Consider the following 23,977-nt stretch of genomic DNA (forward strand, 5'->3'; position numbering starts at 1 on the left):
TTTGCCACTTGGGAATTTGAATAATTTCTGCATGGTTGATAAATATATACTGACACACATAGAAAATTGGTTTAATTTGGTATCCGATGCATTAACAAAGGAATACTGAGGAATTTTATTGGGTGGGTCATTCAGAGATTTGTGTTGCTACCCTGACAGCTGTGACCCTGAAGAGAAATCTGTGTTTTCACTTTGAATTAACTGACCATTTCCTGAGAGTGAAGCCAGGGAACATTCAAAACTCTCTAGAAACTGCCCAAACAGGTCAACATTGAAAGAGTTCTGTTTTAAATCTCACAACACCTGAAAGTGTTTACAGACTCATGGTTCTCCACGGAACGCTTTCCACTGTTCAGACTCAATCCTGAACAGCCTCAATTGCTGAGCAACTGAACACAACCCCAGTGTGATGCAGAGCTATGCAGGCCTGGATTAGCCGCAACTTGAATCCTGTGATTGCCAGTGAGTAAACTGATACCAACCCCAACATAAACATTGGTGATATCATACAATCATATCATAGAATCCCTACAGTGTGGAAACAGGCCTTTCGGTCCAACAAGTCCACACTGACCCTCAGAGTATCTCACCCAGACCCATCCCCCGATAACCCGATGAGAAGTTTTGTAATTCTAGAACACCTCTTTGTCAACAGGACAGAAAGCCAACCTCTGACATATAAAGAAAAACAGGAAATGCTGGAAAAACTCTGGCAGAATTTGTGGAATGATAAACAGCTAACATTTTGAGTCCAATATGACAATTCCTCATTTCTTAAAAGATAAAGAATCAGATTTGACTGAAAGCATTAAATCCACCCTCTATGCACAGTTGCTGCAAGACCTGCTGGGTTTCTCCAGCACTTCCTGTTTTTATTTCAGAGCCTGTAAGCTGCATCCCACTTTGTGGGGGAGAAGACAGTCTTAGAAAGGTACAAATGGAGAAATCTCAACAATTGAGGAGAATAAAGTCAGATTCCCTACAGGACAGTCGATCATGTTGGATACCAGTGCCTTCACCTACCTGACTTTATATGCAACATTTGTAATTGGATCTGCATATCAAGGGCTGGAGTTTACACCTCCCCACCACCTAACCCCAACCAGGCATGTTGCTGGCAGTGAAGGCAAGGGATAGGCACATGTAATATGTTGGTTGGGTAGCCCAGCGTCCTTCTGACTCTGCCCCCACTAAAGGTGCAATAAGCAAAATGCCCACCAGTCAGCCCAACCTTCAGTCTATTCAAGCTCTTAAGTTGCCAATTATCTCCACTGTCATAAACACTGGGTATTGGAAGACAAGGGAAAGTGAATAGACTGTTTCTCCAGCCAGGTTTGTGACTGGTGTGAAGAAAAGAGGCTACACGATTTTTGCAAGGGTAGGTGTGTGGGTGGTGAGTGCATCAAAGCCCCATTTTGTATAAATTTGTTTGATTTTTGACCAACGTTCTTAACAGGTGTTCAAACAGCACTTCCACCCCTAACCTGGTAAAAGCAAAGCACAAGATCTAATTTTGCATTACAAATGAGACAACAGGCAATGCGCATTTGGTTTGCTTGCTCATTACTCATCCATCGAAGCAATGGGAAAATCCATCAAGGCTGTGCTGTAAACAAGATGGCTGCCACATTTGCCAACAAAAGAAGAAACACAATTTCAGCAGAGTTAATTGATCGTGAAATGTGTTGAATGATTTTCAGAACATGAAATAAACACAAGTTCTTTATTTTTCTTCCACAGCGATCTTTCTTAGAGAATGAGTGAAAACTTGTTTCCTCCATTTCTAAACATGATCAGTGATAAAAAGTACCATGAAGAAGAGGAGAAGAGATTTAAAAAAATGTACAGAACTAAATTATTAGGAAGATGGAAAATGAGTGTTTCCAATGACATGTGACATACAACTTAAAATATCTAATTTTCTGTCCTCTCATTTCTAGTGAAACTTTTAAACAGATAAAGATTTTACTAAGCTAGTAAACACAGGAGAAACACAATAAATCATTTACAAATATTTTATTGTCTGTTAAGACACCATTTCCTGTGTTGCATCTTTTCAGAAGTATATATTTCTTTTTAAAGTCTTGTAAATATTGACCAGGCTGTTCTCATTTGAAGGCATTTAACGTTAATCACAAAATGCTTCTCTAACAAACGTTAATTGACTGCATCTCAAGATTCTGATATGTTGGACTATGTTTTGCTGACCACAGAACTTTTCTTGAGAAGGAATTTCATTGTGAGTAATTTTTAATTTGTGTGATATAATCTGTGGAGAGTTCAGCATCACCTTTGTGAGGAGTTGCTTTATAAATATACACTCAGTGATGCAAGCAAGAAGCCTGTGAAATGAGAAAAGAAAAGCACAGATCATCTACTTGTGGTGGGATGGTGTCATGCTAAGATTACTTGGTGCTGACAAATAGATAAATCTTTTTGACATTTTGCTTAGTAAATTTTGTGGACTCAGGGAACACAACACACAGAGCTTTCTTTCAAAGTGAATAGATGCAGAAGAATTCATGTGAGTGGAGGATGCACATTGTCGGGGGAAAGGTTATATTTCATGGATGATTGATTGTTCTTAGATGTGCATTTCCTTGTCCAGTTTTTGGGCTCATTTGGTGATATAAGAGTCTTTAAAAATAGCAATTTGTGGTTTGATCTGTCTTTACTGATATAAATCTTAGCTGATCAATCCTTATGGATCAGCTTGCTATGAACTTGACACGTGGGGTTCTGTCCTGCTCTGCTGAGAGTTTGTTCATTCAGACTGTATTGTCTCTGCTTTGAGTTTGCTGCTTCTAGATCTCTGCCTTACTGAAGAGAACTACTACCTGACTCTCAGGAATTCCAACAAATTCCTTTATATACACTCAATTGTACATAATTCTGAACTCTGTAACACAGCTCTCTATTGCAGATTAATCCATCCTCCCACCTCAGAATATCAATAACATGTGATTGTTGATGCTTGTGTTACATCATTTTATAGAAGCTGATGGCCCACTATTGCTGTAGGATTATTCCAGAAACTTAGTTAATGTTCTAGGGACCCACATTTGAATCCTGAATGGCAGATGGTGGAATTTGAATTCAATAAATATCTGGAATTAAAAATCTAATGATGACCATAAACCTATTGCTCATTGTAGAAAAATCCATTCGGTTCACTGATGTGCTTCAGAAAAAGAAATCTGTTATCCTCACCTGGTCTGGCCTACATGTGACTCCACACCCAAAGCAATGTGGTTGACTCTCAACTGCCCTCTAATTGTCTCAACAAGCCACTCAGTTATGTCAATCACTACAATGTTTCAAAAAAGAAATGAAACCAGATAGACAACATAGAATCAACATAGGCAGCAGAAATGACAACGGCAAAAACAGCCCTATCAACTGTACAAAGTCCTTCTTAATTACATCTGGGACTGGTGCTAATATTGGGAGCGCTATCTCACAGATTGTCAAGCAACAGTCTGACGTAGTCATACTCACAGAATCATACCTCACAGACAATGTCCCATTGGAGTTGCTAGGGACTCCTCAACATTGACTCCAGACCCCATAAAGTCTCATGACATCAGGTTAAACATGGGCAAGGAAACGTCCTGCTGATTATTACATACTATTCTCCGTCAGCTGATGAATCAGTATTCCTCCATATTGAACAACAATTGGAGGAAGCACTGAAGGTGCAAAAGTGCTCAAAATGTACTCTGGGTGGCGGATTTCAATGTCTACCACCAAGAGTGGCTCAGCAGCAGTACTACTGATCGAGCTGGTCGGGTCCTAAAGGACATAGCTGCTATACTGGGTCTGCGGCAGGTGGTGAGGGAACTAACAAGAGGGAAAAACATACTTGACCTCATCCTTACTAATCTGCCAGCTGCAGTTCCATCTGTCCATGACAGTACCGGTAAGAGTGACCATCGCATAGTCCTTGCTGACACAAAGTCCCACCTCCATTGTGTTGTGTGGCACTATCACCGTGCTAAATGGGACAGACTTCACACAGATTTATCAATTAAAGACTGGGCATCTATGAGGCTCTGTAGGCCATCAACAGCAGTAGAATTGAATTCCAAAGCAATCTGTAACCTCATGGCTTGGCATATCCACCATTCAACCACTACCATCCATCCAATGGAGAGAACAGGAGTGTATGTCAGGAGCAGTACCAGGCATACCTAAAAATGAAGTGTCATCCTGGTGAAGCTACCAAACAGGCCTACTACTTGTGTGCCAAACAGCATAAGCAGCAAGTGTTAGACAGAGCTAAGCAATCCCACACCCAATGGATCAGAGCTGAATTCTGCAATCCTCCCAAATCCAGTCGTGAATGGTGGTAGACAATTAAACAACAGATTGGAGGAAACGGCTCCAAAAGTACCACAATCCACAGTGACAGTCTAACATAAGTGCAAAATATGAGTCTGAAATCTGCAAGAATCTTTAGTGAGAAGCGTTGAGTGGATGATCCATCTTGGCCTCCTCCAGGTCTCCCCAGCATCACAGATACTAATCTTCAGCCAATTCAATTCACTCCATGTGATATCAAAAAACGGTTGGAGGCACTGGATACTGCAAAGGCTATGGATCTTGATAACATTCTGGCAATAGTACTGAAGACTTGTGTTCCAGAACCTGCCACTCCCCTAGTCAAGCTGTTTCAGTACTGTTACTACACTGGCACCTACTCGACAATGCAGAAAATTTCCAAGGTACGTTCTGTACACTTAAATCAGGAAAAATCCAACCCAGCCAATTACTGCCCCATCACTGATGGAAGGTGTCACCAACAGTGCTATCAAGCAGCACCTGCTCAGCAATAACCTGCTCAGTGACGCACAATTTGGGTTCCGCCAGGGCCACTCAACTCATCACCTCATTACAGCCTTGGTTTAAACGTGGACAAAAGAGCTGAATTCCAAAGGTGAGGTGAGAATGATAGCCCTCAATATCAAAGCTGTATTTAACCGAGTATGGCATCAAGAAGCCCTCGCAAAACTGGAATGAACTGGTATCGGGGTCAAACTCTCCTGTGGAGGTTGGAGTCATATACGGAACATTTAGAAGATGGTTGTGGTTGTTGGAGGTCAGTCATCTCAGCTCCAGGACATCTCTGCAGGAGCTCTTCAGGGTATTGTCCAAGGCCCAACCATCTTCAGCTGCTTCATCAATGATCTTCCTTCCATCATAAGGTCAGAAGTAGGGATGTTCGCCGACAATTGTACAATATTCAGCACCATTCACAACTCCTCAGATACTAAAGGAGTCCATGATCAAATGAAAGAAGGCCGGAACCATATGCAGGCTTGAGTAGGCAAGTGGCAAGTGACATTCATGCCACACATAGGGACGGCATGGTGGCTTGGTGGCTTGGTGGTTAGCACTGCTGTCTCACAGTGCCAGGGACCTGGGTTTGATTCCACCCTCAGGCCACTGTCTGTATGGCATTTTCACGTTCTCCCCATGTCTGTGCGGGTTCCCTCCAGGTGCTCCGGTTTCCTCCCACTTTCCAAAGATTTGCAGGCCAAGTGGTTTGGCCATGCTAAATTGGCAATAGTATTCAGAGATGTGTAGGTTAGGGGGATGGGTCTGGGTGGGATGCTCTGAGTGTCGGTGTGGACTTGTTGGGCCGAAGGGCCTGTTTCCACACTGTAGGGATTCTATTCTATAAACACACAACTACTGTCAATGGTATTGTCATCACTGAATTCCCCTACTATCAATACTTTCGGAGTTAGCATTGATCAGAAACTCAAGTGGGTTCGCCATATAAATGTAGTAGACTCTAGTAGGTCAGAGACTAGGAATACTGACTCCCCAAATCCCATCCACCATCTACAAGGCACCAATCAGGAGTGTGATAAAATACTCCCCACCTGTATGGAACAGTGCAGCTCCAGCAACACTCCAAATGCAGCAAGGCCTGGACAGTATCCAGGCTTTTTCTGGTAAGTGGCAAATAACATTTGTCCCACATAAATGCCAGGAAATGAGCTTATCCAACCATTGCTCCTTGGCATTCAATGGTGGTACCATCACTAATCTCCCACTATCAACATCCTGGGAGTTACTATCAACCAGAAAATGAACTGGACCTGCCATATCACTACAATGGTTACAAGAACTGGTCAGAGGCTAGAAATCCTACTGTGAATAAGGTCCTGACTCCTCAAAATCTGTCTATCAACTGAAAGACACAAGTTAGAAGTGTGATGGAATACTCCCACTTGCCTGGATGGGTGCAGTTCCAACGACACCTAACACCATCCAGAACAAAGCAGCTCACTTATTTGGCACAGTACCCACAAACATTCACTCCCTCAACAACCAATGGTCAGTAGCAGCAGTGTGTACCATCTCGAAGATGCACTGCAGAATATCACCAAAATGTCTTGGGCAGCACCTTTCAAATTGACAACCACTTTCGTCTAGAAGAACAAGGGAACAGATACATAGGAACGCCAACATCTACAAGTTCCCCTCTAAGCCTCTCACCATCCTGACTTGGAAATATGCCATTGTTTCTTCACTGTCACTGGGTCAAAATCTGAGAACTCTCTCCTTAATGGTTTTGTGTATCTCCCTGCAGCACATTAGCTGCAGTGGTTCAAGAAGGCAGCTCATGAGCACCTCCTCATGGTGACCAGGGATGAGCAATAAATGCTGTCCAGCCAGGGACACCCACGCCCCACAAGTGAACAAAAGCAAGTCAGCATGTCATTAACATGAATTTTCATTATGCTACATTTTATTTCATTCATGAAAGCACAACATCCCATGAAACATGTATCTTTCAAAATTACAAGAATATTTAAAATGGAAGTGTTATCATTCATTGTGAGGTAAAGACACTGTACAGGAGCCTCAGAGGGCCACTCCCACATTAGAGAGATTAAGCCATGATGTTTTAAACCTGTGGGCCACCATGCCTCAGACAAACAGTGGTTGAGAAGGAGAATCCTTTGTGGTAACCTTAGCTGGTGCAGGAAGTGAACTTGTGCTGTCTGTATCATTATGCATTAGAAATAAATCAACCAGCCAACTGAGCTAAACCAACCCTAGCTCTCACTGCAGCATTATGTACTCTCAACAGTGTAAGTAACTTAAGTCGGTATAAAAAGTTAAATAAGCCTTCACCAACAGAAAGACTGGGTCATAATAAGTCATAAAAATATTACATTCCCTCCTCTTTCCTCAAGAACGTTTTTTCACAGAAGAGAACATTTAAAGCATAAATACTATGAAGAGATACAAAGAAAATGTAGGCGTTTTGGGAATCTGAAAGAAAAACAGAAAATGTTGGAAATGAGCAGTTGGTTTGTTAGTGGCTAGGAAAGTTTGGAGTGGGATTCTTTGTTTAAATAGTTTAAAGTCTGCATTACACAATATCCTAATTAGACAATTAGAATCCTCCCACAGAAAGGAATATGTTTAGAAGGATGGATTTATTGCATTAATGGGCTGACATTCTGTGTTTGTTTTAGCATAAAACAGATGTGATATGAAACGGTTCAGTGCCACAAATGAAATATCTGTGCTACAATCAGCAGTTTCTATCCCTCCAAACTATATAAATGGGCATTCATATTGTGTTAGGGAAAAAGCAAAATTTCTGCTTGTTGAGCACATTAATGTTGAACTGGTACAGCGTTCCAGTTTACACCAGGTCAGGCCTATTATTTAGTCAATGTAACGAAGGCAGAGAAAGGAGTGAATCAGATGGAGGGCTCCCCCTATCCCCCAAAAGGGTTTGGGTTCATGACAGCCTAATATCTGAGGTGTGACAATGCTGTCACTTTAAGAGGTTATTTTGTCCTGGCTTTCTTTTCAGAGGGGTTGTAAGGCAGAGGTACCAAACTGTCTCTAAGAAAGTAACCAATCTGTGAGGCCGTAGGTTTTTTTAAAGTTGGAACAATGGAAGCTGCGTGGGTGTGGCCCGTTCTCACAGACCAGGCTTTCTAGGGTCTTTTTTAGTTTTTAGGTTTAGTTTATGGAATGTTACTGTATTGGAACATTTAATTAGTAATGGATACTGTTTCTATAATTCAGATAAGTTTTCCAACAGTTAAGTTATTCTAAATTCCTCTTTATTTTGTTTGTATTTTAACTATAGTGTTTAAATAAATTGTGTTTTGTTTAATGTTGAGTAGTTTGCATCTGGAACACGGCACTTCACATCGACCTTTAAAGTAAGAAATAGTTGGGGTCTAGGCTACCTTCTTAAAATATTTTGAGGGGCGTCCAGTCTGATCCATAATAGAGGATCATTATGTACTGTTACAACTACTGAATCTGCCACAGCATATACCCATCACTATTTCTACATTATTGGAGTACGATATCAATTGCAGGTATGGAACTCTTCTTTAGAAGGTGCTGGCTTGTAACTTGGGATATAGTGTACATTTATTAATCAGTGGTGTAGCAGTTCTATGAAAATTCTGGTCTAAACATGAGAAATGGATGGTGGCTTAAATTAAAATAAATATGAGATGTAGTCCCATTTATCAAGACTTGGGTATCTGCATTAAGAACTTCTCCTGTTCCAGCACCAACACAGGATTGAGTGGATATAATTACCCCAGCCTATGATACAGGAAGAAGTATCAGTTGAACCACAGGCTGCTATTGAGAAGAAGTGCGTTGCTGCAACAGCCATGGACGGTAGAAGATCAGGGTAGATTAAGAGTCTGGATGCCTTACATTTGTTATAAGTTGAGAAGTTGGCTCCCTCCTGGGTCTGGATATGGGTAAGATAGTGCAGTACCAAGTGCACTTGGTAGATTCTCCAAGGCTCCTAAAAACAGACTGCTGCAATTTAAAAATTATACAATTAACATGGCCTTCACTGGTACTTGTGAAAAATTCACAATTGCCCTTGAGAAGGCAATAGTGAGTCAAGATCTTGAACTATTGCATAGATGATGTTACTCCCACATGATAGTTCAATAAAGAATCCCAAGGTTCAAGCCTTGTAATGGAGAGCAGTGCAGTCTCATCAAGAAAGTGGCACTTTTGAAGTCATCGGTGAGAGTGTCCCAGGATCAGCAAAGGCAACAAACAGAGAACAATATATCCCCCACCCCCTACCCAAAGAACAACATGATGTCAGCAATCTCTCAGTTCTGGATTGCAAGGAGGAGGCAATTATTGGGCTTTCAAAAGGCATTTGAGAATATGGAAAATAATTGACTTGTTGGCGATATAAGAGCCCATGGAATTTGATGGACTGTGTATGATATAAGATCGGCTCAGTGACAGTAAAATCCATAGTCACTAATGGTGGTTTGGACTGATGGGAAAAGGTGTGACCTAGAGGCCAGTAATACAACCACTGCTCTATTTAGTTTACATTAGTGACTGGATTTGGATCCACTGGACAAACGGCTGAAATTGATGGAGACTGCTGGAAATTGGTAGGAGGACATGGAAAACTGCACAGTAGTCTGTGTGTCAGACTCACAGAGGGAAAATATAAATGACTAAATCAGTGGTGGGAGGTTAAACAAAAGCCGCGGGAAGCTCATTGGTATGCTTAATTGATCTCTTGAGGATTATTTAAATCCAAATCACCAAGATTTAATCCTGTTTCCATGATTTTGTAGGATTTCCATATCTCTTGTGCTTTCCAATCTCTTGTCAGTGGGAGCTGCCTGGACTCACTGTGAGAGTCCTTTAGATTACCAGGAGTCACAGGGCATCGAATTGATATAGGCGACATTCTTTCTGTGTGAAACCTCGCTGAGCTGGCACTCTGAATTGGGGCAGAACACCAAGTAGGAAATTCAAAAGGAAGAGGTCCAAAAATTTAAAGGAGCAACACAAAGCTGAAGTGCAGAGGTGTGATTTTTAAAGTGGCATCACAGATCTGAGTTTCTAAACGAAGATTGAGCACCAAGCTCTGCAGCAACCAAGTTCACACAGCAGCAACATAAGGTAATTTAAGAGCAGAAAGGACACAAGTCTTTACTATACCATGGGATGATGGACTATGACAACTCAGACCTCTGTTTTTTTTAAATTCTCTTGTGGGATGTAGACATCCCTGCTGGCCAGCATTTATAGCCTGTCCTTGCTGTCCTTGAACTGAGTGGCTTGTTAGACTATTTCAGAGGGTGTTTGAGTGCGAACCACATTGCTGTGGGTAGGGAGTCACGTGTAGGCCAGACCAGCTGAGGATGGCAGATATCCTTTCCTGAAGGACGTTAGTGAACCAGACAGGTTCTTCCAATAATTGGCAATGGTTTCCTGGTCATCAGTAGATTCTTAATTCCAGATCTTGTTTTTTTTTAATTGAATTCAAATTCCACTATCTACTGTGGCAGGATTTGAGCCCTGGTCCCCAGATCATTAGCTGAGTTTTTGGATTAATAGTCTAACGATAATGTCACTAGGCCATCACCTCCCCCCTCTTGCTGCTATCTAATGATCTGAATGTAGGAATATCTTCCGTGGCCTTTGCAATTTTTATTGTGCTGGTGAATCAGAAATTCAGATGCTTGAGGTTCAAACTGCAGCATGTTCTTCAAAAGCAACCCGAGTGGCTTCCAAACTCAGAGGCATGGCCCTTTAACTAAAGCACCTGCCCTTGCACGGCCATCTAATGATATAGATTTCCCAATGTCAGAGTCACCTACTGCCAAACGATCTAGCAACAAGCTTGTATCACCCACACTCATTGGCCGACCATCCAATAAGGTCCAACTAATCGCCATGGTCCTGAGTTATATCCCTGATGGTTTTTTAGGAACACTGATGGGTGCTACGATGGCAAGACTACATCTAATCCATAATTTTAAAGATTGTATATGAACCAAAATCCTTAGAAATTCTATAAATTATGAAGAAAATAGTAGCAGACTTCAGAATGTGGTAACATGGACACACGCATGGCAGATGAAGTTTAAAGTAGAGGAAGGTGACATGGTTAATTTTGAAAAATGAGTGACAACAAGCGCAAAATAGCACAAATTTTAATAAGGCTTAGAAACAAAAAAAAAATGTGGAGATTACGTACACCCATCTTTGAAGTGAGAAATTGAGAAGGCTGCTATAAAACTTATGGCAACTTGGCTTAATTTTCAGAAGCATAGCATTTGTGATGTGGAATGGGTCACAATCGAGCCTAGAGTTCAAGTCTAAGGAAGTTCTGCTGAACTGTCTGGTTAAAACTTTGGTTAAGCCCCAGCTGGAGTATTGCGCTTAGTTCTGGGCACAACCCTTTAGGCAGATTCTCAAGGGCTTGCAGAAGGGACAGAAATTGAATTATTGGAATGCTGTCAGAGATTGGGAACCTTAGTAATGTGGAGAGACTGGGGAATCTGAGGCTGTTCCTCTTACAGCAGAGAAGAATGGAAAGAGATTTCCAAGTGTGTTTAAAATCATGAAAGACTGTGATGGAGAAAATAAGGAGAAGCTGTTTCTAGTGACAGAAGACACGGTAACTAGTTGACACAAGTTAAGAATATAGACAACCGTGAGGCAAAAGAAATTATACAGTGAGGTGTTATAGTCTGGAATACACTGCCTCACGGTGCAGATTTAATAATGACTGAAAAGCAAATTGGTGAAAAAAGGAAAATAAAATTAGACAGGGCTATTTGGAAAGAGGCAGAAACTGGGATTAATTGGTAAATTTGACCAAACAGCAATCATGGACTAAATGGAACCCCCTCTATTGTACCATTCTGTGGATTCTACGAGTATTGAAAGATGACAATGAGAACAATCTCCACCCACAGTGAATATATCAGAGATTTTAAGCAGAATGGGAGAGGTTTCAAGACTGTGTTGCTTGCATTTAGTTTAATTAAAATAAAACCTGGCAGTGATTAGGGAATACTGTCCACTGTTACAAGAGAGGAGCAGAGAAAGAAATAAGGAATGATTTGAGATCAAACTGCTTGCAATTCAGAAAAGTAAGCAACAGCTTGACTCTGGTTAGCTAATGAGGTTCATTTTCTGGAGTATCCAATGTCTGATGCATGCAAGGAAGAACAAGAAGGATCAAGCCACTCTCATTTGTGAATCAACTGTAAAGCTATTTATCACTAATTTATTTCAGAGAATCATACAACAGAGAAGGAAGCCATTCAATCCATCATGTCACAGGGCAGTATGGTGGCTTAGTGGTTAGCACTGCTGCTTCACAGTGCTGGGGACCCGGTTTGATTCCAGCCTTGGGTGACTGTCTGCGTGGAGTTTGCACGTTCTCCCTGTGTCTGTGTGGGTTTCTGCCAGATGCTCTGCTCTTCTCCCACAGTCCAAAGATGTGTAGGCTAGGTAGATTGGCCATGCTAAATTACCCATAGTGCTCAGGGATGTGTAGGTTAGATAGATTGGCCTTGCTAAATTACCCATAGTGTTCAGGGATGTGTAGGTGAGGTAGATCGGCCTTGCTAAATTACCCATAGTGTTCAGGGATGTGTAGGTTAGGTAGATTGGCCATACTAAGTGACCCATAGTGTTCAGGGATGTGTGGGTTAGGTAGATTGGCTGTACTAAATTACCCATAGTGCCCAGGGATGTGTAGGTTGGGTAGATTGGCCATACTAAGTGACCCATAGTGTTCAGGGATGTGTAGGTTAGGTAGATTGGCCATGCTAAATTGTCCATTGTGTTCAGGGATGTGTATGTTAGGTGGCTTGGCCATGCTAAATTACCCATAGTGCTCAGGTTGTATACATTAGGTGGATTAGCAGCGGGGAAAGGCAGGGATAGGGTGTGGGGATGAGTCCAGATGTAATTTGCAGAGTTGGTGTCGACTTGTTGGGCCAAATTGCCCTTTTTCACACTGTAGGGATTCTATGATTGCCAGCTCTTTTGAACAACTATCCAATTCAGCTCACTTCCATGCTCCTTCCCAATGCCCTGCCATTGTTGTTTCTGTTCTAAGTTTACTGTTAAGCCCTATTGCTGATCAGAAAAGCACCAGGGACAGTTGTTTATGCATACTTGGTTTCTAATGTGCTGCTGAAGTGAGCATAGCTCATATATCATTCCAGTTGGACTGCAGGGGCATCAGAGTGTGACAAATCCCAATCCCTGCACATCCCATCTAGCCTATTTGGGAGATAATGGGGCTCCTAATCCCTGAGTTTCTGTCTCGAGACCAACATTGGGCACTGAATTGTTACTTATTTATTTCAACTTTTTTTTATTGAAAACACTAAACAATTGTGGCAAATAAAGTCCCTTTCAGCATATAGACAAATTATAAAATTTTGAGCAGGGCTTCCCAAGGGAGCCTATACTAAAGATTACACAGCACAAGATGGAGTAAACACAAATATTGTGATGCTCCTCAAAGTCTTTTTAATAGAATTTGCAAAATGTCCTATTAAAGAAGCAATACTCTTGTGTAATTCCGATGCAAATTTTAATTAGCAATGACTGATAAATCCTAACATGATTTTGTCTTAATTTGTTCCCCAATAACAAGTTTGAGTTTGCATCTCAATCATTACTTTATGATGTCTGTCTAATTACAAATTATAAAATTAGTAATAAGGAAATCTCCACATTGACAATCAAGCCTGACTTTGACAGACACAGCTCCAGGTCATTTGCCAGACACATTTTCCTTTTGAAAGTTAAGATTGAATCTGCCTTCACCACTACTTCAGGCAGTGCTTTTCAAATCTTTATAATTCATTGCTTAAAAGTATTCCTCCTCCACTGCCCCATGTTTTTTATTTGTCAGATATCTTCAATCTGTATACTCACGTTATCAATTCTCTTGCCATTGAGACTCCACACTGCTTAATGCATCAGAAAGTTTCTAAATTTCTAAACATATTAAATATCTCTTTAATGTTTTCTCAGGACAATCCTAGATTCTCTAGTTCTCCATCTGACTAGTTCTTCTTTGGCAATTTTCTTCAGAACTTCAGAATTTCTTCAGAAGAAGGATCACTGCATCTGCAATATTCACTCTGATTTCTCTCTACATATGCTGCTAGACCTGCTGAGATTTTTCCAACAATTTCTGTTACTGTTTCTGATTTCCAGCATGTGCAGTTCTTTTGGTTTTTTTTTGTTTAAAACTTTCTAATCTCTCACTATTTAAGACATTATTTTTATTATTGTTTTTCTTATCAAAATGGTACCTCATACATAGCCATACCTCATTCTATCTGCCATACTATTGCCCATTCTCTCAGCCTGTCTAATTTTCGTTATAGGTTCTTTGCATCCTTCTCCCAACTCAAAATTCTACCAAGTTTCGTATGATCTGTAAACTTGGAAGTTTATAACTGGCCTCCACATCATTAACATTGATTGTAAACCACCAGGCTCCAAGCATTGACCCTTGTGATACCCCACCGATAATAACCTTCAACCTGAGAATGATATATTTACCCATATTGTCTGCTTTCTACCAATCCTCAATCCAAGCTGATATATTACTTCCAACCCCACATGATTTAATTTTGTTTACTAACCTCCTATGTGGGACTTTATCAAAAGCCTTCTGAAAATCCAAATACATCATATCCACTGGCTCTCTTTTATTGCCTCTGCTAGTTACATCCTCAAACAAAAATTCCATCAGGTCATTCAAACGTGAATCCCCTTCATAAATCCATGTTGACTTTTGTTCAATCGTAGAGTCATAGAGTGTTACAGCATGGAAACAGCCCCTTCAGTCCAACCAGTCCACACTGACTATGTTCCCAAACTAAACTAGTCCCACCCACCTGCACTTGGTCCATATCCCTCCAAACCTTCCTGATTTATGAACTTATCCAAATGATCAGTCATTTATTTCCTAAATAATTCTTCTAATCACATGCTTTACAATAGATTCCAGTATTATCTTGACTATTAACATCATGCTAACAGGCCTGTGTTCCTTGTTTTCTCTCTCCCTTCTTTCTTAAGCGGTGAGGTTACATTTGTAAACTTCTAATGCAGGCAACATTGCAAAATTAATAGAATTTTAAAAGATGGTCATCAATATTATCTCTATAGCCATCTCTTTCAATATTCTAGGGTGAAAGTAATTAGGTCCCAGGTATTTAGTGACTTTCAATCCCATGAATTTTTCCAAACCTGCTTTGTTTTAAATAATAACTTCTTTAAGTTCTAAAGTGTCACTAGACCCTTGAATCTTAATTATTTTAGGGAAACTTCTTATGTCTTCCTCTTTGAAAACAGACTCAAAAGGCAGAATCTTATACAGGTCTAAATGGGGTGGGCTAAGGCAAGAAATCAGGGAGAATTATGTGAAAAGTTCAGCAAGGTCTTTCTCTAAGTCAGAAGTAACAAGTTGCATTTTCCAACAGAGTTCCAGATGTCAAGATGACATTTGCACTAGGGAGTGGCAAGATGTGTATTCATGGGAGTTATTGCTCATTATCACCCTCATTAACATGGAATCTCAACTTATTAATGTGCAGGTTGCTATTTTCCTGGGCCCCACTTAGAAACTAAATGCTAAAGTGTCCTGGCATGAAAGTTAGAGTGGGTACCTGATGGCTCTGGTTAACTGCCACCTGGAACACTCACTTGCTCATCTGGACTGTCATCCTGGAGTTGCTTGTGGAATAATAAAGAAAGTCATTACCATTACCATTTTATTTAAGGACATCTAACACAGACAACTGAATCAGTTTCAAGAAATAGGGATCTCCTGATATAATTCGTATTTGTATGATAATTTCATGAAAACAAAAAATGAAAGGCTTGCCTGCCAGTTAGTCAACTTGGAAGACATTGGAGCCGGATTGGGTTTTTATAAATGAACCATATTTCAGAGGAATTTTTGAGGAGTAGAGCAGACAGAAGGAATCTTGGTCTCATAATAACCAAACCTCGGGCTCGCTTTCTCCCATTGTTTCCTCCTCATCATTGTGAAAACAGTGCTGGATGAGAAAGTAAATTTGCATTTTAAAAAATTCACTGAAAAATCAAAAGTATCTTTGCACTTTGCCAATGCTGAGGATACTAGGTAACAACTTCGCAACTGTTGCTTCAGTGAAAAATCTAACACTTCAAGGACTCTAGGAACATATTAATGGTGCAAGCTTTATTCTCCCTGGCTGCACCACATGGTCTTTTTATTTCAATGTTGTTATCTGTGTTTCTGCTTTTTTTCATTCATTTATGGAATATCGGTGTTGCTTGTTGGACTAGCATTATTGGCTGTACAAAGTTGCCCTTGAGAAGGTGACGATGAGCTGCCTTCTTGAACCACTGCTGTCCATTTGATGTAGATGCATACATAATCTCATGCACGAGGAAATTCTAAGGTTTTGACTCAATGACATTGAAGAAATTATGATATATTCCCAAATTAGGATGACGAGTGGCTTGGAAGGGAAATTGCAGGTGGTGGTGTTCCCATGGTTGTGGGTTGGGAAGGTGCTGTCTAAGAAGTTTTGGTGATATTCTGCAGCGTATCTTCTAGATTGTACACACTGCTGCTACTGAGTGTTGGTTGTGGAGGAAGTTATACTTGCAGATATTGTGCAAATCAAGTGTGCTGTTTTGCCCTGAATGGTCTTATGTTTCTTGAAACTTGTTGGATTTGTCCTCATCTAGGCAAGAGAAGAGTATTCTATCATACTCCTGTCTTATGTCTTTTACATGATGGTCAGGCTCTGGGGAGTCAGAAGGTGAGTTACTCACTGTAAGATTCATAGCCTCTGACCTGCTTTTGTATCCATTATAATGATATCACCCAGGGTGTGTGTGTGTGTGTGTGTGTGTGTGTGTGTATGTGTGTGTGTGTGTGTGTGTGTGAGAGAGAGATAGAGAGAGATATTGTCCCCTACATGTTTTTTCACTTTACACATGATACAGCTGGATGCTAAAAAAAAATTTGCTTCAACTGACTGAGAGAGGGTTAAATAAAGCTGACTCACCCCTTTTCAACTAGTCAGCATCATTGGCGGTCCCTTGTAGATGATGATGACTCTCTTCTGCTCTCAGGATGAGTTGGTAGGTGGCTGTACAGACAGATGCAGCTACCACAGGCTCTGTTACACATGGGTCAGATGGGCACTTGGGCTGTTCTCATCACCAACACACTCTTTTGCCAAAGGGACAAATACAAGACTACAATGCAGCACCCACACTCCAAACATTGCACCTCCTTGACCACATCATCTGGTTATAACAAGCCTAGCATGGAAGAATTACATTCTATCAAGCAGGAATCTTTGCTATTTCCCTCTGTTATTCATTGGAAATTATACTCTTGATCAAAATTTATCTCTGTACAGCTGCTACATCTATTGCTAAAATGTTTATTGGTGCATAAAATCAATTTCTAGTAATGCTTGCAGAGACAAACTTATGGATATAAAATAGCAAAAAAAGACCAAATGTCCATTATGAGACTCTACAGCACTTGCATTGCAGCATATTGCTGTATTTTCTGGTTACATTATGAGGCACAACCAACTGTCACAGCACATCTAATTTGTTGCTGGAAAATAATTGTCAGATTTTGAAGATCTAAGCATCTCAGCAGCATTTCTGCATCCCAATCTGATGTGGTTCAGAATTGAAAAGTAAGGTGCTCGTGAACACTTACTGCGATGTGGATTTTTGCGCAATATGCAAAAATGCTTATTTTCCAATTTCAGGGGGCAGCTTAATAGACTGCAAGGAGAGGAATACGTGCCAAATGCATATTGCCTCATGCAAATATTTTGTGGATAATTGTAGCCTGCTGTGCATTTACTCTATGGATAATTTGATGGAAAGGATCTGTGACACTGAGGATCTGAGTACCAGGCATAGGCTATACTTATGATGAAAAAAAATATTAATTTATTAAGATTATTGTCCCAGCAGCTGATTAGCTTTGTTGGGACTCAATAGTTATTAAATATAGATACCAAAATAGGACTCTATAACTGTAAGTGCTAGAAGCTAACTACCCGACATGGCAGTCAAAAGGCAACATGACAAAAGAAGTGCTCTCTTACCCTGAGGCAGCCATCATCAAAAGAAACAGGACAAAAAGATTTCAAATAATCTGCAAACCCAAGAATCCCAAAACTGATTGTTCGATTATCAATGTTCTACTATCTACACTTTATGAATGATCCATAGGTCTTTTGTATCTTATAACTTTTATCTATTCTTTGTCCGACTTCTCATTTCTAGTCTGTGTGTATGTTTATTACATTATTATTCCTTCACAAATTTAGTAACTAAGAAACTTGCTCTTCGTTGAAGAAAGCAGAGTCAAATTGGTTCCCTTTGAAACATAAGTTAACCTAGTTTGAGTGAAAGGGAAGAAGAAATCCGCAGGAAGTGAATCCTTTGTAAATTAACCTTGCTGCGACCAACGGAGGAGATGGGTGAATAAAGAAAAGGAGCCAGTTCCTCATGCAGGTGCTTGACAATACAGGGCATCCCGTCTGGAACTATAATAACTTGGTGAACCTTTTCTGGGATCTTGTTACAACAGAATAAATGGTAGTGAAAATGCAAACTATTAGATAAATGTTTAAAAAGTTTTTACTATTAAGTTTTGTTTATCATTTTAAAATAATTGAGTGATCAGACTACAAATTATAATGAATATGAATTATTTAGTGTTGTTGATTTCGACTTTATTCAACTGCAACTATTTATTTTGTATTTCACTTGGGCTCAAATCAAGCACCATACAGAGCCTTAAAAACCAATTCCAATGTAACGGTGACCCCATGAGTTTTTGTCCAAATAGGTTGGACTTGAAATTCAGACAGTAATCTTTGATTTTATTATCTCCATATGCTTAATTTTTCAAGCACTCCTTTTGCTAATAACTTGATTTGCATTTATGTGCTGCAGTCTTGGGAAAGCAGAATAATTAACATGAATAATCAGCTTTGGGGCTTTAATGAAATAAAAACATCGATAATCATATTTTACTTGCTGTCATTTCTTGAGCTGCGGTCATATTTTCCAATGCGTGACCCAAGCCTCTTATGCTAATGTGAGAGATCAAACACTGACAGAAAGAAATTACTGGCAAAGATGAGACAGTTATAGAATTGACAGTCACATCTAATTCTTATCAGCCACTGTGTTTATATTACTTATAAAAGACCAACAAAGCATAGATTAGAAATGACCATCGGTGATATTAGTGAAGAAATATTGAACACATCCATAAGGTTTCATTATTTACAAATGGTACTAGTCATTGCTCATAAATTTGTTCCATAAGTTCAGACCCATTGTGTAGTGCAGTACCAAGACAGTTCTGCATTGTCAGAGGTACTATCTTTCACTTGAGACTTTAAAGTATCATCCTGTCAGTCCTCTCAGATGACTGCGGTGTCCCTTTATAAAAAGGTAAGGTCCTTGCCAATATTTATCCCTTAGCAGCCAAAGCCGATTATCTCACTAAACAAAAAAAACGAAAGAACTGCGGATGCTGGAATTCAGAAGCAAAATCAGAAATTGCTGGAAAAACTCAGCAGGGTAGGCAACAACTTCTCTGCTTTCTTTCCACAGATGCTGCCTGACCTGCTGAGTTTTTCCAGCAATTTCTGATTTTGTTACTGAAAGCAAATTAGCAGGTCATTGCTATTTATGGGATCTTAGCACAAATTAGTTGTTGTTTGTCCTTATATTATGACAGTGGCTGGCAATGACAATGCAGGGAGTCTGCAACTATATCCCTCCTCTCATTTAAAGGTGGCCAACCCAATAGAAACAACATTAGCTAACAACTAACTTAAAAATGTAAATAAGCCTGAACTTGATTGATCAACTGGGCACAATTGTGTGGAGATAAGTGACTGGTAAATGTACAAATCTGCAAATCTATTGTTCATTTACAACAATCATCACCACTCATTTCAGGTTTTTGGATTGGAAACCTTTGGCATTGGGTAGTGTAATGGTGATGTAATGGGATTAGCAATCTGATGCTTAGATGCAAAATTGGTTCAAATCCCCATTGGGGGGATTTAAATTAATGTATCTGGCATTGAAGGCTGTAATAGTATCCATGGAAATATGATTGATGTGGACAAAAAAAAGACTTGTTTCAGTCTGTTGGTGGTCCTTTTGGGAGCAATATGTGGTATACTTACCTGATCTGGCCTACATGTGACCCCAAACCCACACCAACACAGTAGACTCTTAACTGCAATGAAATAGGAAATGCTGCAGAAACTCAGCAGATTGAGTCTTTTCCAAAGAAGAGTCATATTGGATTCGAAGTGTTAATTCTATTTCTCTCTCCTCAGATGCTGCCAGGCCTGCTAAGTTTCTCCAGCACTTTTGGTTTATTTCAGATTTCCAGCATCTGAACTATTTTATTTTCAATTGACCTTTCACTGCCTCTGAAACAGCCCAGCAAGTCATTCAGTTCAAAGGCAACAGGAATAGGCAAGACATGTTGGCATTATCACTGAGGCCCAGATCCCGTGAAAGGACAGAGCAAAATTCAGATCAAAGAATAAAGTTATGTTGAGGGAAGAGTTAAAAAAGGCTGACAGAAAAAGACTGAAATGGCTGAATGTTTAACATAATCTCCTGGTGGCCTCAAATACATATTCAATTTTAATTTCAATTTACTTGGCTCCATCTGTACTTCCCTCAGTGCCTTATGCTTCACCATGTTTTTGAAGTAATGTGTAAGTATTAATTAAAATCAGACAATGTTTTATCACCATGTGTGGATTGAAGATAGCGGACACATTAAGTATGTTGTTTTGAGTGCAGCAAGTACACAACTACGAAGTAATTTGCATCTTGAATAATCACTAAAAATGGAGCTCAGCTGCAGCAAGACTCAGAAATCTGATAGGAAACAACTTGGCAGCAAACTTCACTTAGTTGTCTTTGGAATGACGGCACAAACAGTTCAGGCCAATTTGACCTTATCGCTGACATAAAACTATGTAGAAAATATAAACTTGCAATTAACCAAGATGTAGTGTAAGAATATCAGCTGGGAACAAGTTGGGCAAAGTTTTGATTGCAATCATATAGTGAGGGGTTAGCCTCACCAATTTAGCACCATTCCCATCCCCACCATTTTCAATCACCAGTTTATGACTGTGTAGCAGATGCTTTCCGCAAGCAGGCAGGGATTAAGTAAAAAACTCATGCTGTAGTGAGGTAATTCTGCCACACTGTATTTTGACTCTAAACTGTGTTTTCCAGACTCTTTTTTTTGTGCATATGTATCGACTGAGCTTTTGAGAGCTTAATCACCTTGATGGGTATCAAATTCATGACTGTTTCTTGTTCTCATTGTACAGTCCACAGGGAATGATGACTCTCTAATTTAGGAATACTAAATAAATGTTTCATAGTTCTGATGAAAGGGCACCGCTGAAATTATTAGGGTGCATTTCCAACCCTGAGACAGGAATTCAGAAAGTTCCTGGCTCTGCTCATCACCCACCCACCTAAACCTTACTTGCATCCCTGCAGGAGGATAGTATGTGCAAAGGTGGGATTTTCATTGCTTGGTGGGGGTTGTTGGAGGTGGCATGTATGAGATGCTGCTGGGCCAACCGTCCTGGGAAATGCTGCAAGATGCCAACGTGGGCTGTTTAACGGGCTGTCCCAGAGCTGTGATTCTTTGTGGCATTTATAATGCAAAATGCAAGGCCCACTGGTCCTTGCCCTTTGCATATTTACCATGGTCTATCCATACCATCTCATGCACTTCTGCAGCTTGACCCCCACATCCCATGCCAAGCCAAGCTGGATATTTGAGATCTCACCTAAGTCTCGTTGTGCATTCATGGTTGAGAGCCCAGACTTCCATTAGACTGCTGAAGCGGTCACAGAGAAAATATTATTAGATTAACGGCTGTCAATTGCTTGCCATTTTTGCTGTTGATGTATTAACTGATCTGGATGAGTAATCCTTTTATTGGCCTACAGTACAAGGATTTTTATAAGAAAGTGGAAAGTTATCATTGAATTACTTTCTTTTTTTCAAAACAAGCCTCATTTACACACCTTATTGTGGTCATTGGGTAAACTGGTTCTATTTAGTATATAGTGGGTTCATAAACATGGAAGTTCCAAAACTTGATGAGGAGCTTCACCAGGGGCCAAGAGATTAGGTGAGGGGCATAGCTTAGTATGGGAGCCATCAGGTGGAATACAGGGATGGGTGGAGGCATAGTTTGGCACAGGAATGCATGAGCAAGACCCTTTAAACTTACAGCTGAAGAGGTTTCACCGGGCAGACGACAGTGTTTTGCAACTCTGAGGGTATTGCGAACCGCAGATTCATCAAAAAGCTTGAAACTTGCAGAGGACTAGGACATGTTTAGAGGAGCAATAAGATTGGTCAGGTTGAGAGGGCAAGTATAGACTCATCATCCAAGCCAGCCCATTCCCTCAAAAGTTCCTGGTTAAAATTGAAAACTCTGGGACAGGGGTTGGGGAATTTCAAAACTGTGTCCCAGCCACAATTTTCTCGATTGCACAGAATCTCCCTGACTCCAAGCAAACCTGGGCCATTAGCTCTGTTTTGCTCTCCACAAATGTTGCCTTCTCTGTTGAGCATCTCCAGCTTTTTTGTTAAACCTGATAAACATCCGATACACAGCTTTATCATTTTGAGGGTAAACCTCTCCTTGTTCCTGTTTGTCAGTTTCCTCCCCTCTAGCCAAACAAACTACCACTTATACAGAATGTCATTGTCTGACAGTTCTACCCAGGAAGTAATGAAATTACTGTCACCTGATTGCCCTACCAAATTGATCTTGACATTCAATGCAAAACCTCTGAGTGTTCTTTATGAATAAGCTGTGCATTTTTGGCCGGTTGCTCACCACTACACAATACACACTAATACGCACAATGGTCCTTACACCTCATCATTACCATTCCAAGCCAAAAATCTTTGTACTTGGGTAAATAGGATGAAACTACACAACAGAAACAAATATTTTTCATTTGTTATGCAGACATTTTAATCACTTAAAATCATGATCAGGCAAAGGTTGCTCAACCTATGCTGTTTATCCATCTCAATTATAGCATGCCCTATGTTGTTCTCTAGTTTGCGTGGGAAATCAGCTCATCACGACCCATGTAACATTTGTTTTGCTTTGTCCTCGTCTTGAATTGCAGTCATGATCTGAGTTTTCCTCATTATGTAACCTTGAAAGGAAACAAAATATCAAAAGATTACAATTCTTTCTCATAAACTATCTGGTTACTAGTGCTTGGTAGATTATGCTTCTTGGTCTCTTCTTTTCTATACATATGCTTTTCAAAAAAAACATAAGCTGCTGGAAACCAGGGGTAACTTTACACAACAATGTATGGATCCTTGCTCAATGGAAGAATGTACTTGAAGTAGACTATAATTCTATGGGGACACACTGTGGCCCAGATTCTACACACAGACGCTCGCCTCACAAAAGGCTTTGATAAATTTCAAATTTGGAAAAGATCAATGCAAAACAAACATCAAGGAAATATCCAGAGCAGATTTGTAAAATGCTGAGGATATTTTTTCCAATGAATGTCAAAACGGCCAGACAGACATTACCAAATGCTGTGATAAACATTAAACCATTAATGGAAAAAGCAGCCCATATCCTCATCCTGGAGAGGAAGTTCTTGAAAGGGATTTTTGAGGGCAGCCAGAAAAATCCTTTGCTTAGTAAATCTTATGATATTTTTCAGCATGATTTGCTCAGTACAAATTTCTCGTTAACAAGGGGTTAAAACAAAAAAATGTTTGCATTGTGAATATTTGAGATGTACACCATTGTTCAAAGTAAGAGTTTTTAACAGTGCTGACTGGAACAAATTAGCTCAAGGGTTTATCTTTTGTTTATCAATTCTACCCTCAAGCTTCTAACGAATGGCACAAAGATTTCCAATGTTTGCCAATTGTTAATTTCTACAAAGGAGAGCTTACTTTTATAAAGCTCAATTCACAACCTCATGATGGCTCCATTTGCTTCGCAAAGAGTTATTTAAATCGTAAAGAACTCTACACACAATCTCCAAGTAATAAGATGAG

At 40.1% G+C, this 23,977-nt stretch overlaps 1 protein-coding gene across 1 annotated transcript in view; it reads left to right on the forward strand.

Annotated features, from left to right (window-relative positions):
• The first annotated feature begins 2,123 nt into the window (after positions 1–2,123).
• Positions 2,124–23,977, forward strand: part of LOC109937343 (decorin-like) — a 140,246-nt gene continuing 118,392 nt past the window's right edge. The window contains exon 1 of the mRNA XM_048612021.1: positions 2,124–2,239. The gene's annotated coding sequence lies outside the window, so the exon portion shown is untranslated. The remainder of the gene's footprint in view (positions 2,240–23,977) is intronic.

The sequence above is a fragment of the Rhincodon typus genome, chromosome 25 (genome assembly GCF_021869965.1).
Source record: "Rhincodon typus isolate 14 chromosome 25, sRhiTyp1.1, whole genome shotgun sequence".
In the NCBI taxonomy this organism is placed as follows: Eukaryota; Metazoa; Chordata; class Chondrichthyes; order Orectolobiformes; family Rhincodontidae; genus Rhincodon; species Rhincodon typus.